At 46.8% G+C, this 12,305-nt stretch overlaps 1 non-coding gene and 1 pseudogene across 1 annotated transcript; both read left to right on the top strand.

Moving 5' to 3' along the window:
* Window positions 1-1,196: 1,196 nt before the first annotated feature.
* LOC143378022 (5.8S ribosomal RNA) lies at window positions 1,197-1,351 on the top strand. The gene has a single exon (XR_013087462.1). It is a non-coding gene; the product is annotated as a 5.8S ribosomal RNA (ribosomal RNA).
* Window positions 1,352-3,112: 1,761 nt separating this feature from the next.
* LOC143378045 (large subunit ribosomal RNA) lies at window positions 3,113-5,981 on the top strand (annotated as a pseudogene).
* The last annotated feature ends 6,324 nt before the right edge of the window (window positions 5,982-12,305 follow it).

The raw sequence follows: 12,305 nt of genomic DNA, 5'->3' as shown, positions 1-12,305 counted from the left end.
GCATTTAAACAGAAACTAAACGGGAATGAATTTCTCCTATATATATATATATATATATATATATATATATATATATATTACACCGCGTGGCACGGCTTACGCGCGGAGGTCGCTACAGACGGAGAACCTGGTTTCTCATCGCGACGCTCCCGTCCGATGCCATCGGTGAAGCGCAAAGAGCCAAGCCCGCCAGACCGCCAGACGTGCGCGGCCCCCTCTTTGAGAACGGGACGATAATATTACGAACGCGATCACGAGTGCGCTCGCGAGAGGTTTCTCGAGAGAGGTCGTCGTTAACTGAATCGGGAAAAACAAGACCCGTCGTTGCGATCGTCCTCCGGTAGCCCGCCGCCCTCGTCGATTCGCGTTCACCTCGTATCAGAGGCGTGTGCCGTTATATACGAATTATACCGTCTGCGCGTGTTGTCTGCGCGAGCGTGTAGGCTCGAATCGAGTAATAAAAGGAGTCACTCGCGACCCAAGACAGGGACGAAAACACACCACAAGCGCTCCGAGAGTGGTTAAGTAAAGCGCGGGAGAGAGAGGGCAGAAACGAGCCGCCGTCGGAGCCTCGGCTTCGCGACGTTTCTACTATCCCTCTCTTTCGAACGACGCTTCTTCCACTCGCATTACGCTTCCTCAGTTTTGGTCGCGCTCTCTCCGAAAAGTCCAGTGGACGGGGAGACCCTCTCCTCCGAGAGGATCCCCGGGTAACCTAGGGCGGCTCGCACATCGATCGCGTCGACGTGCGTCCCCGAGTATCGCTCACTTAATCGCGCCCCGATAGCCAAATAAAAGGACCGGCTGTGAAGCTTCGATAGCGAAAGTCCAATTGGACCGATCGAAGCCGGCCGTGCGTCCGCTTTCGGGGAACGGCGACGATAGAGAGCGTGCGTAAGGAGGACGCTGCCGCGTGCGATGGCCCCCAGAGTACGCGATTACGGTTCATGTACCCCCGTGTATCTCGAAGGTTTTTAAATGAAATACAATAATAGAGTACGCTCGGCCGTCGGACGTGTCGCGGTGTTTCCGCGCGCGTTTCGACGGTTCCCGTCCTGGACAGAAATCACACACAGTGTCGTCTCACAACGGTGGCGACGCCCGGACCTCCTTCGCGCGCTGGTTGGAGGCGCACGGGCCTCGGCTTCATCCGAACCGAGAACAATAGATATAACGAACATATTTAATAACACGATTACCCTGAACGGTGGATCACTTGGCTCGTGGGTCGATGAAGAACGCAGCTAATTGCGCGTCAACGTGTGAACTGCAGGACACATGAACATCGACATTTCGAACGCACATTGCGGTCCACGGATACAATTCCTGGACCACGCCTGGCTGAGGGTCGTTATCACATACAAAAGACTGCTTGCGTCGGTTCTCCTACGTGTATCATCCTCGCCGTCTCGCGTTTCCGAAGATGTAACGCGTTTCGGAGTCGGGTCGATGATAGACGCGAGATACGCGACGTACGAGCGAAAGTTGGGCCGTTCGTCGGCGTTTGCCACGGCTCGCGTGAGAACCGTGAAGCGTGTGTACTCCCTCCCGTGCGAGAAAAGAGAGAGGCGAACGTGATGAAAAAAATGATCATCTTGCGGACTCGCGTGCGTGCTTTCACGGCGTCTTGCGTCGTTGTTTTACAACGACCGCCCGTGTGCTGCACCGCTCCCTGGATCAAAGAACTCACAGCAGCCTCTCCGCTCGCACCGGTTGGGTGTAGATTTGCCTTCACGTTCTGCGCGAGATCTTTTACCGTGCTCCCGACGTCGCCTGAAATGAAAAATTTGTCCTGAGAAAGAGGACCAAAGAGCGAGAGATAGATAGAGAAAGAGAAGAGAAGAGCAGTGCGCGGCATATGTGCGCCGATCTATATCGTCGCGTTCACGAGGCCCCAGGGATTTTAAACAGAGGGTCGTCGTTGACTGACAAGTGATAAAAAGTCAATCGAGATACATCGAGGGCACAACACTCGTTCTTCGGGACGCCGTGAAGATCCAAGGGTGTGTAATTACATGAATAGTAGCGGCGCTGTGCGGGATGATAAAAATAACCACGCGTCAACAGGATCGGGTCGATGTATTTCCCCGTCGTCGCGCGTGTCCTCGCCAAGCCGTACATTCATTCTCTCCCTATGGCCACGTTCCGTCGACGCACATGAGTGTTTGCGCCAAACATCCGATGAGAGAGATTGCTGCACGCGTCGTTTAACGTTTCTGTACCCCGGAATCCTCGCTGGCGCGGCTGCGCGAATTTGAACTTTGACGAACCGAAAGGCGCTGATGCCGCGAAAGGTGGTAGTACGACTCTCCTTCGTGCTGAATGGAAGGACGAGTCTCCCCGATCGCCCCATGTCTTCTTTGTCGCGTTGTTGGTCGATCGTATAAGAGACCGCGCGTCTCACCGGTCGTCCAGTCCACGGAAAAGCTTATTTTTCCCACGCGGTTCCCTCTGCTGCTCGAGGCGTGAGGGATAGCGGGAATCTCAAAGCTAATATAGCGGACGGACGTTAAAGTAAAAACCGGTGGTCGTTCCGCGGGAGTCTCACGGATCGAATCGACTATGCGCGACGAAAAAGAGACACTTTGGCGTGGCGCAAATAGAGAGATGTTAAGGGGGGACTCTAATTCTCGATCAGAAGAGAAAAGAGAGTCAAATGTACGTTTTCTCCGGAATCGTGCGTTGGTACCTCTCTGGATACAACGCGAGATCGATCACATCGATCCGTCGTTGTCGTTGTCGGGCTGTGAGCCGGGATGTGTACGCGGGGAAAGATGTGTATGGTGCGTGGCGTGATGCCGTATACGCGGTGCGCATGGGAATCTGCGAGCGAGCAAGGGAAGAGAAAAAGAATCTGAGAAAGAAGTTTTGTATGTTTCATTCTTCTTCTTCTCCTTGTATTCTTCAGCCCAGCTTCTCGTCCGGCCCGGCCCCGTCGTCGGTGTCAACGCACTACGCCCACACACCCCCGTACTCCCGCCGGGATGCCCGCTCGAGGTAAAATATCCAAAAGAGAGAGAGGGAGCACGATTTATAATATAATATCTTCTCTCCGCTTCGCGGTCTCAGGTTTTTTCTCTGGTGGCACCTAATTAATATATAAAATGATTGACGACCTCAGAGTAGGCGAGATTACCCGCTGAATTTAAGCATATTACTAAGCGGAGGAAAAGAAACTAACAAGGATTTCCTTAGTAGCGGCGAGCGAACAGGAATTAGCCCAGCACTGAATCCCGCGGTTCCGCCGCAGGGAATTGTAGTGTTCAGGAGGATCCGTTTATCCCGTGACGTCGCACCGCGTCCAAGTCCATCTTGAATGGGGCCACTTACCCGCAGAGGGTGCCAGGCCCGTAGCGACCGGTACGCGTTTCGGGAGGATCTCTCCATAGAGTCGGGTTGCTTGAGAGTGCAACCCTAAGTGGGTGGTAAACTCCATCTAAGGCTAAATACAACCACGAGACCGATAGCGAACAAGTACCGTGAGGGAAAGTTGAAAAGAACTTTGAAGAGAGAGTTCAAGAGTACGTGAAACCGTTCAGGGGTAAACCTGAGAAACCCAAAAGATCGAATGGGGAGATTCATCGTCGACGAGGCTGGCTCCCGTCGGTGCGCGATACTCCGGGTGGACTTTCGTGGTCCATTAGCGAGGGTACACCACCGGCGGTGAATGTTCCGGCCACGTAGTCGTGCACTTCTCCCCTAGTAGAACGTCGCGACCCGTTGCGTGTCGGTCTACGGCCCGAGCGGTTGCCTGTTTCGTTGCTCCCAGAGCACGCGACAGACCCTCGGCCGCCCGACCGGCTGCGCGACGGTACTCTGACGGTATCGGGCCGCAACCAATCCATTTTCGAATGTGTGTGCGTCAGGCCCGCCGCAAGCCCGGTCAGTTCTTACCCGGAGGTACGGACCTAGTACCGTCCCCGGGCCTGGCCAGCTGTTAGCAGGCGGTGTCCTTGGACTGGCCAAGCTTCGAATTACCGGTCGGCGACGCTACTGCTTTGGGTACTCTCAGGACCCGTCTTGAAACACGGACCAAGGAGTCTAACATGTGCGCGAGTCATTGGGAGAAAGAAACCTAAAGGCGGAATGAAAGTGAAGGTCGACCTTTGCGTCGACCGAGGGAGGATCGGCCGCGTTACGATGCGGCCTCGCACTCCCGGGGCGTCTCGTTCTCATTGCGAGAAGAGGCGCACCTAGAGCGTACACGTTGGGACCCGAAAGATGGTGAACTATGCCTGGTCAGGACGAAGTCAGGGGAAACCCTGATGGAGGTCCGTAGCGATTCTGACGTGCAAATCGATCGTCGGAACTGGGTATAGGGGCGAAAGACTAATCGAACCATCTAGTAGCTGGTTCCCTCCGAAGTTTCCCTCAGGATAGCTGGCACTCGCTCGTTCCTACGCGAACGTGTGCGAGTTTCATCTGGTAAAGCGAATGATTAGAGGCCTTGGGGCCGAAACGACCTCAACCTATTCTCAAACTTTAAATGGGTGAGATCTCTGGCTTGCTTGGATCATGAAGCCACGAGATTATATTGAATCAGAGTGCCAAGTGGGCCAATTTTGGTAAGCAGAACTGGCGCTGTGGGATGAACCAAACGCAGAGTTAAGGCGCCTAAGTCGACGCTTATGGGATACCATGAAAGGCGTTGGTTGCTTAAGACAGCAGGACGGTGGCCATGGAAGTCGGAATCCGCTAAGGAGTGTGTAACAACTCACCTGCCGAAGCAACTAGCCCTGAAAATGGATGGCGCTGAAGCGTCGCGCCTATACTCCGCCGTCAGCGGCAAGTGGGGAGGGACGTGCCATCCGCTCGCGGGTGACCGTCCTCCATGAAGCCCTGACGAGTAGGAGGGTCGCGGCGGTGTGCGCAGAAGGGTCTGGGCGTGAGCCTGCCTGGAGCCACCGTCGGTGCAGATCTTGGTGGTAGTAGCAAATACTCCAGCGAGGCCCTGGAGGACTGACGTGGAGAAGGGTTTCGTGTGAACAGCCGTTGCACACGAGTCAGTCGATCCTAAGCCCTAAGAGAAATCCTATGCAGATGTGGTGTCCTAAAACAGAGTTTTTTTAGAGAGACACACACCCGTTGGGCGAAAGGGAATCCGGTTCCTATTCCGGAACCCGGTAGCGGAACCGCAAACCATTCGGGCCCTCGTAAGAGTGTTCGTCGGGGTAACCCAAAATGACCTGGAGACGCCGTCGGGAGATCCGGGAAGAGTTTTCTTTTCTGTATAAGCGTTCGAGTTCCCTGGAAACCTCTAGCAGGGAGATAGGGTTTGGAACGCGAAGAGCACCGCAGTTGCGGCGGTGTCCGGATCTTCCCCTCGGACCTTGAAAATCCAGGAGAGGGCCACGTGGAGGTGTCGCGCCGGTTCGTACCCATATCCGCAGCAGGTCTCCAAGGTAAAGAGCCTCTAGTCGATAGATTAATGTAGGTAAGGGAAGTCGGCAAATTGGATCCGTAACTTCGGAATAAGGATTGGCTCTGAGGAGCGGGGCGTGTCGGGCTTGGTTGGGAAACGGGTTTGGTTGACGAGCCGGGCCTGGGTGAGGTGAACGGTCGGGATTTCGGTCTCGCATCCGGGATCCGAGCTCGGTCCCGTGCCATCGCCTCCCGCGGATCTTCCTTGCTGCGAGGCTTCCGTGTCGGTTTTACCGTCGTGGTCGTCCTCTTCGGCCGCCATTCAACGCTCAGCTCAGAACTGGCACGGACTAGGGGAATCCGACTGTCTAATTAAAACAAAGCATTGCGATGGCCCCCGAGGGTGTTGACGCAATGTGATTTCTGCCCAGTGCTCTGAATGTCAACGTGAAGAAATTCAAAAAAGCGCGGGTAAACGGCGGGAGTAACTATGACTCTCTTAAGGTAGCCAAATGCCTCGTCATCTAATTAGTGACGCGCATGAATGGATTAACGAGATTCCCTCTGTCCCTATCTACTCCCTCAGGGGCTGCGGCATGCCGCGGAGGCATGCTGACAGTACGGGGAGTGGCGACCCCGAGGGCCCGAGCTACCGTAAACCCCGGCGTCGCGACGACCCATCGAGACTTGTCTCGGTGGTATGTGGCGTCGGGGAGCGGGGGCCTTGCCTTAATCGGCCGGGCCGCGAGGAGAAAAACCTCTCTAAAAAATCCCTAAGCCCCAAGCTATGGTGCGTGGCGATGGGGCACGCGTCCGACTCTGCGCGGACGCGTGGCTGGTGGGTGCATCAGTCCCTAGCGACCAAGGTCGGGATACCTAGCGCCCTCTCGACCTTAAGGATGTGCTTATTTATATGCACGTTCGCAGCTTTACCCCCTCATAGGTGGCTCTGAAGGGGGTGGACCTCAAATCCACCATACTCGTGGGATCAATTATGGATGCTAATATTAAAACCAAACAAACAAAAACAAAAATACAAAAAATACCAAAAAAAAAAAATAATAATGAGGAGATGACAGAGGTGACGATGGAAGAACTAGCGACTAGTTCTCGTACCCGTTCCAGTCGTGCAAGTTCAATGTCTTCTCAAACAGATGATAGTGTAGTTAAACTGAGACGTGAACCTCTAAAAAGAAGGCGAGTATCTGAGGAAGTGAATAGTTTTGCCGACGAGAGTTATAAGCCTAGCGCTTTTGACGATGTTAGGAGAGAGAGAAATATGTTAGAGGAATTTTTATTTAATGAAACGAATAAGGTTACCAAAGTAGCAATAAAATTTATATTAGACAGATGGAAAATTATTGAAAATAAACTGCAGGATGAGATATTGGAAAATGAGAAATTAAAAATAAAAATTGCTTGCCAACATGATGCTTCCGGTACGTCTCGCAGCTTTGCGCAGGCCTTGTCCTCGGGGCCATCGTCACTCCGGCCAGGTATGGCACCTACGCCTGAAAGAAATAAAATCAAAAAGGATAATTATGAAGTACTATTAATAAGACCTGAAAAAGACGATGATAAACGAAGTAATGATGACATAAGAATGGATGTTACAAAGAACTTGAATAGCATAAGAGGACAACTAAAGGTAAGAGGCATAAGGCAAATGAGAAATAAGGGTATAGTGATTGAAGTCAAGGATAAAAAAGATGTAGAACTTATAAATGAAGCTAAATTAGAAAAAATAGGACTAAAAATTGATAAACCAAAGAAAATAAGCCCGTCTATAATTATATATGATGTTGAAAAAGACTATAAAGCTGAAGATCTTAAAGAGGAATTGATAATAAAGAACTTTGATACAAATAACGAGAAAGAACTAGCGGAATTGAGAAGCAACATCTCTTTTAGACACTGCTTCAAATCTAAAGAAAACAGAGTCAACTGGATTGTTCAAATTCCTGGACGGTCTCTGGAAAGTCTCGTTGATAAGGGACGCATCTTTATGCTCTGGAGAGTGTATCGAGTTAAAGAGTACCTCAATATAATACGATGCTTTAAATGTCATGCATATGGGCACTTTGCAAAGTTTTGTAGTGCGCCAGATCAGCTGTGCGAAACGTGTGGTTCTAAAGACCACTTGAAAGTGAACTGTGATAAGAAAGAGGCTCCGCGATGTGTGAACTGTACGCGTTTTAAAAGAAGAGATGTTGATCATGATGTGAAGAATAAATCCTGTCCAGAATATATAAAATACTTGGATTTGTACCGTAATAAATTAGAATGCGGATAAAAATAGGTCAAATCAATGCCCAAAGATCGATGGCTGCAGCAGCGGATTTAGAATCAATAATTCTAGAACACAATTTTGATATCTTATGCGTTCAGGAACCTTATACATTTAAAGGGCTGGTGAGAGGGTATACCTCCCCTAGCTTAAAATTAATTCAACCCAACGTGGTAAACCCCTGGGTAGCTGCAGTCATCTCAAATAACAAAAATATAGATATATTTCAATACACCTTCGAAGAATCTGAACATATAATGTGTTTCCAAGTATTTACAAAAAAAGACAGTTTTTATGTTATCAATGTCTATTGCCAATGTTCACACCCAATCGAGCAGTTCCTTAATCAAATCGAAAATATAATGTATAAGTTAAATGGACAGAAAATAATAATATTAATGGATTCAAACGCAAAATCTGAAGTTTGGTTCTCTGGAACCACGGATGAAAGGGGCAAAATAGTAGAGGAGTTCTTGGCAGCTAATGAAATGTACTGTGCAAATGAGCCAAATAATCCATATACCTTTTCCACCATAAATGGTGAGTCGAATATTGACGTTACTTTTGTCTCCAGAAATATGTTAAGCAAGAAATTGAATTGGAATGTAGTAACTATATGCTCAGTCAGCGATCATAATCTAATACAATTTGATATAGATTTTGAAGTTCCGACACAAGAAAAATGGTATAAACAGGACACATATAATATAAAAAAAGCTGACTGGTCTAGTTTTGAGAAACTGACAATAGAAAAATTTAACGAAAATTTGATTGATTTAATAAAGCAAAAAGAACCTGATGAGGCAGTCGACTTGCTTAATAAAACTCTTCGTGAGATTTGTGATGGTTCAATACCTATGAGAAGAACAAAAAGTGGGGCCGTTCCATGGTGGAACGACCAGCTGCTATTATTGCGCAGCGAAGCAAACCTGCGTAAAGGAGAATTAGCAAGAGCTCGAAGGTTAGGCCAGGTAAACCTGATAGAAGAGACTAAAGAAAAATATAGAAAAGCAAGAAATAAATATGTAGCAGAAACAAAAAGAAGTAAAAAAGCAACATGGCAAAATTTTATTTCGACTGAAGGAAATAAAGATCCATGGAGTATTGTATATAAAATTGCTCGTGAAAAATTGAATAAGTCGGACTGTGTGTGCTCGCTTGCTCTTCCTGATGGAGAATTTACGGCAAACTGGAATGAGACAATGAGCAAACTAATGGATAAATGCGTGCCTGAAGACGTGAGGACGGGCGAAACGGACGCTCATAAAAGAATAAGAGTGAAAAATAGTATATATAAAAATTTGGATGTTGAAGAAGATATTACAATAGACGAGATTGATAGCGCCATACGTAGGACAAAAAATAAGAAAGCTCCGGGCTTTGATGGATTCACTTCAGAAATAATAAAGGCATTTTGGAAGAGTAGTCCGATTGTCATATATAATCTTTTTAACAACTGTCTGCGCAGCAATAGCTTCCCCCGAAAATGGAAAGTCGCATCGCTTAAAGTAATTTTAAAAGATAGAACCAAAGACAGAATGAAACTTAACTCTTACCGACCTATAGCACTATTGCCCGTGTTAGGTAAAATCTACGAGAGAGTGATAGTCAACCGGATAGAAGTAAAATATATAGAGAAAGGAATGCAGAGTCAACGACAGTTTGGGTTTAGGACAGGTAGGTCAACTGAAGATGCAATTAATAAGCTTAAGAAAGGCATATTCCTTACAGAAAAGAAACTGGTAGTAACCCTTTTTATAGACATTGAGGGCGCCTTTGACAACCTCTGGTGGCCAACAATTAAGACAAGACTTGTTGATGCTCAATGCAGCAGCAGCCTACTAAATATAGTTGGTAGTTATTTCAGAAATAGGGAAATGATTGTTAAGAGCAAAAATGAAAAAATAAGAAGAAAGATGAGGAAAGGCTGCCCTCAAGGTTCAGTTATTGGCCCTATGGCCTGGAATTGGTGCATGGATGCACTTTTGAATCAAATTGAAAATAGTGAAGATGAAGAAGAAATTGAAGCTATTGCTTACGCGGATGATTTAGCAATTTTGATAAAGGGAAACTCCAGAAGGGAGATAGAGACACACGCGACGAGGTTAATGAAAATTATTGCAGATTGGTGCTCACTACACAAGTTAAAGATATCTACACCCAAGACAGTTGCTATGTTGATGAAGGGCAAGTTGAGCCGAGATAGAATGCCAATTATAAAAGTGAATAACGTTAATGTTAAGTATAACACGGAAACTAGGTATTTAGGAATTATCATAGATGAAAAAATGAACTTTATTGCCCATGCAAAGTATTTACGAGATAAAGTAACCAAGTTTATAATGTCAATTAGGAGAATGGCTAACGAGCAATGGGGATTGAAGACCCACATTATAAGAATCTTATATAAAGCGGTGGCCTTACCCATCGCTTGCTACGGGGCGTCCGTTTGGTTCGAGAGAGTAGATCACGCACTAGTCAAAAGACATTTATTGGCCATGCAGAGACTACTACTTCTGGCTCTTACAAGAGCCTGTAGAACAACAGCTACGGTTGCTTTGCAAATAATAAGTGGCATGAAGCCGCTTGATTTGGAAGTTGTAGAACGAGGAATTATTTACCGGGTCAAACATAATATGACAACAACGTGGAAAAATTATAGATTTAGAGAAAAAGAGTCAATCACAAATATAAATATGGACGAGGAAACAGGAAAATTAAGATTGGAAGTTGAAGAGATATGGCAAACCAGATGGAACACTGACAATCGTGGTAGAGATACGTACAGTTTCATAAAAAATGTTAATTTTGCCTCTGAGAACCATTGGTTCAATCCGAGCAGACATGGTGTATATGTTCTAACAGGGTATGGTCCTTTTAAGGGATCATTATATAGAAGAGGACTAGATGACACCAAAATATGTCCATTATGCGAGGAGAAGGAAGAAACCGTCGATCATATTCTTTATGAATGCATTTCGTACGAAAGTATAAGATACCCCGAATTAAGAATAACAAGAAGTAATAAACAAAAATTAATAGATAGTAAAACTAATTTCGAAAAGTTTTCACAATTTGTTAAAGATTTATTTGATGTTAGAGAAGCTTACCTCATTCGATAGTAGAACTTGGGTCCGCCTCCACGTGGCTAGGGACGGGAAACGGCAGAAACTCTGCTGGCTAAGAGACCCTGAAAACTGAAAACAAGATTAAAATTAGAAGTAAAAATTTATAATTTAAATTTAAATTTAAAAATAGAAACTAAAATTATGTAAACAAAATTAATAGTACTAAATCTCGAGTCTAGAATATAGAAAGAAAAATTTTGGGAAATGTATAAAATCATATGTTAATAATTATTCTTTACGTAAAAAATATAACTGTATTCAAAATTGAATCCAAATTATTAAATAATTGTACTATTTTAACTCACGTTTGGTTCCAAGGTGGCAATGAGTGAAAGCTCGATAGCCACACAAGATTTGAAATTAAATGAAAAAAAAAATGAAAAAAAAATGTCCCTATCTACTGACTTTCCAAGATGGCCGCCGAGAGGACTGACGCGTCGCGAGTCGCTCCGTCGTTTCGAGGTCTTTAGTTTGGAAAAACCAAGTATAGAATCCTGTGAAGTGATCTAAAGTGTTGCGCTAGTTCCTCTGAACATTTCTGTGTAATCAGTTTCGCGATAACTTTGGCGGTTCGCTAAGGAATCGTGAAAATCGTGTTGGCGTGGGTTCGTAGCGTCCTTTTCGCACGGGCCCTCACTCGACAGAACAAAGTACAGTGCCTGCTTGTGCCACTGTGTTGCCTTCATGTGACAGTGTTAGGGACGTTGCTAGGCACATTCTGAGATAAGTAGAAGTGCAGAGAGACAATTAATTGCAAAATTACAAGTAATTCTGTGTTCATAACCTCACAAAGGTTAAGCCGCCATCTTGGACGCCACCTGGCATTGCCGAAGCGGCAGTGGCGTGGCCGTCCTGCCCGCTGATTGGCTCCCAAACAACCAATCGTGTGCGCGTGAGCCCGACACAGTCGGACTCCCGCGGGATATTCGAAACACTGCTGGGACTTAGAATATTTTTCCTTTGACGCTTAAAAGCTAAAGCAACACGCCGCTGGGACTCAGAAAGATTTCTGAGTCTTTCCGTCGGCATGGAAGAGAGTGTTAAGAACGCAATGCTGGTCGAGCACGCACCCTCGCACACGCAGGAAAAGGAGAAGAAAGAAAAACGCAAGAGGAGAATTGTCCCCTCAGAAACGGAATCCGATAAAGGAAATACGTCCTGCAGCTCGGTTGTGAACCTAGGACACACAGCTCGTAAGAAGAAACCCATCAAAACAATTAAACCAGACAAGTCAGACGTCCCCACCACCGCGATCGAAAGCAGTGACGAGGAATCCTATAGACCGAACGTCTCCATGGGCCCGCCAGCATTACCAGCGTCACCTCCGACCATCCAGGACCTTAAAGTTAAATCGGAACAAATACAACGGAGCCTTTTCACATTCCTCACGACATCGGAAAATTTAAGCAGCTCGAACGCCGTACAATTTATCATTGATAAATTTATAAAGACACAAGGGCTCCTGAATGAAGCCCTTATCGCCAACAGCCGGCTCGAAGGACAAATCTCAGCACTCCAAAGCGAAAGTG

Source organism: Andrena cerasifolii, unplaced genomic scaffold (genome assembly GCF_050908995.1).
Source record: "Andrena cerasifolii isolate SP2316 unplaced genomic scaffold, iyAndCera1_principal scaffold0026, whole genome shotgun sequence".
In the NCBI taxonomy this organism is placed as follows: Eukaryota; Metazoa; Arthropoda; class Insecta; order Hymenoptera; family Andrenidae; genus Andrena; species Andrena cerasifolii.
Note: the sequence above shows the minus strand (reverse complement) of the source record. Positions and strands in the feature narration are given on the sequence as shown.